The sequence below is a fragment of the Tupaia chinensis genome, unplaced genomic scaffold (assembly GCF_000334495.1).
Source record: "Tupaia chinensis unplaced genomic scaffold, TupChi_1.0 Scaffold000613_1, whole genome shotgun sequence".
In the NCBI taxonomy this organism is placed as follows: domain Eukaryota; kingdom Metazoa; phylum Chordata; class Mammalia; order Scandentia; family Tupaiidae; genus Tupaia; species Tupaia belangeri.
Window position 1 is genome coordinate 94,178 of NW_006160132.1, and position 2,835 is coordinate 97,012.

Here is a 2,835-nt window from a genome sequence, read left to right on the forward strand (position 1 = left end):
GAATGTTCTTCAGGTGTGAAAATGTCTTTTTGTTTTTCTGTTTGGTTTCTAAACTGGATTGTTTCATCTGGAGAAGATAAGTACAACAGTGACACATACATGGAATAATAAAGGAGGCGTTGATCTTAACTCCAAGGATCCTGGCTAATTCTGGAGATAGCCATGTGTGAACTGTAAGACGAAAGTGTGGGCAGCTGACTTGAAATAACTATGTCAAATAATCACAGGTCAAGTGTCTGCAAAGAACTTGGATATTACTTCAGAGGACAGAAAATAAGAAAACAGACTGGAAAGCATGAAGATTACAGAGAGAAAAACAACATGTCCCTCTGCAGTCCTGGTGGACTAGCACATGCTATGAAGAGTCAAAGCTGGTTCTGGGAACCAGCAGTTAGCGTAATGGCTATGTCGCTGGACTCCCACGTAGTTGACCGTGGTTCATGTCCTGGACCCGGTGGCTTATTGAGAAATATTCTGAAAACTTTCCATGAGTGGAAAATCATTACGACGTGAATGGTCGCCGCCACAACTCCTCAGATGGCTTCAATTCTGGTATTGGACATCCTAATGGAGGTAACTGTGGAAGGAAAGAAAAAAGTGGATGGCATACACATGGAACAAATGGCACTGAAAACAAAAATCATCCAGGGGATACTATGGTGGAAATTCCCATTCTCATAACAGTATTTTCCATTCTGGGAAAAACCAAGGACCACATGAAAACAATATACTTGACAATGAAACTAGGAGGAAAGAAGACAAGAGAGAACACAAACAGTTTGCAGCTGAATATTTTCCATCTGTAAATCCTGAATATGAGAGAGAACTAAATCAGAATAAAATCTTCAGCTGCAGGTGTGTGGGGCCTACATGACCAGACACACACATACCCAACCAGAAAACTCTGAAGTCTTCTTAGATATCCTTCTATTCCTACGTGTAGAGCGCCAAGGATGCTGGTCATTTAAGAAAGGGAACACAGAAGGCTTACAGCTACCTGATCCCAAGCAGTAGGAAGTCTTCAGTCACGGCCAGATAAGAATAGAACTGGTCCAAGTATCTACTGAGGCGTGGTCCCTAAAACTGCCGTACCACCTTCAAAGCCTACAGAGTGGAAAGGCCAAATGAGAGAAAATAAAGTTGGGGCTTCTTTTTCCCATGAGTCTACTTATACTGTGGACAACTTTAATGTTTTTCTATCAACTGGGAAGAATTTTAGTCCATCGACAAATTCAGTAAGAGTGTAATTGCTCAAATTCCTCTTTGCCTGTTGACAAAGGTAATTAGCAGCTTCATCTAACCAAACTCCCAAGAATGTGCACTGATAAGAGGGGTTAATTTTTGAAAGCACTGGAAAGGGACAGAGTAGAAGAGGAACATGAAGATGAAAGCCTTGCTGCCTCAGAGAAGCTGGCCACTCATTTAATTTGCGTAATAGTCACAGTACTCACCAAGAAAGGGATATAAATAGAAACTGATGAAAATGAAATTCCACAAGAGAATGGCAATGTCTCAGTGGTTACCCAGCAGATCACTGGGTCTGCAGCTTTCCCACAAACTGGTGTTCTTTCAAGTTCACTTGAGGCAGAGCTCAGATTGTTACAGAGATGGGCTGGCAGGAAGACAGTGAACATGATGAAACATGTGCTCCCTTAGCTGAGGATGAATTGAGAGAATTCCAAGTTATTAGTGAACAGTTATGGAACAATGGCCTGAGGGGAAAAAAAAACCAGTATTTTAAAAAGTGATCTGATCGGTGACTTAGAATCTGGACCTTGGAAAAGCAGCACTTTCAAACCCACAATTGAGAATGACAGCACAGAGACAAGTAGCAGTGACAAAGCCGATGATGAGGACGTGTGAAGGACTTCTTAACAGCTTTAGAAGTTGTGGTGTGATACATCTCTCATACAGTTTGCAGTTACAGAAGAACAGTCTGAGAAAAAAAACAGTATATTAAAAAGTGACCTGATTGGTGACTTCTAGTCTGGACCTTGGAAAAGCAGCACTTTCAAACCCACAATTGAGAATGACGGCACAGAGACAAGTAGCAGTGACACAGCCGATGATGATGACGTGTGAAGGACTTCCTAACAGCTTTAGAAGTTGTGGTGTGATACATCTCTCATACAGTTTGGGGTGAACTGTAAAAATGAAGAACTATAATTCATGTGGTAAATTAGGAGATGAGCTCTGGGGGGACTTTAATATGGAGAAAACTAAGAATGTTGTATGGGGTTGTGTTGAACATTTCTTTGTAAATGAATGCTGTTATTATTAAGTGAGAAAATCTCATTTGCTACACTGTCACATTGCCAATCAGAGAAATGCTGCGGTGATGAAGAAAGTCCATGTTGCTCTAACGTTTAATAAAAATTGTATAATGCTTTGCAAAGCTGCTGTCTTAAAATGTCCAAGTCTTCATGAAAAGGTGACCTGCAGTGCCTGCTCTCAGAGTCCTATCTTTTTGATGGAAACCCTCAGTCCACTTGCGTGCATTCCTCCCCACCCCCCCCAAAAGCAAATGAAACAACAAAAGGAAACAGAAAGGAACATGCAGCATGTGGCTAATGCTAACGCTGGAGCAAAGTGCACTGTAACATTGACTTCCTGAACTCAACCTTTGTGCAAAGCGCCTTTTAAAACATAACTTGCTCTGTAGCCATTTGCAGTGCAGTGAGTGTTACAGGAAAGACATACTACACTTTCCCCTAAAATTTTAAGGGGTGATTTCCAAGAGCTTTTTTTGGCATGTGTCCAGACCAGGGTTTTTTTTTTTTTTTTTGGAGAGGTCCCTGCTATACTGCGTGTGCGCTCGCCAGGCAGACAGAGAGA

The 2,835-nt window shown here is 41.6% G+C and overlaps 1 pseudogene; it reads left to right on the top strand.

Moving 5' to 3' along the window:
* The first annotated feature begins 537 nt into the window (after positions 1-537).
* Positions 538-2,082, top strand: LOC102484390 (vasculin-like; annotated as a pseudogene).
* The last annotated feature ends 753 nt before the right edge of the window (positions 2,083-2,835 follow it).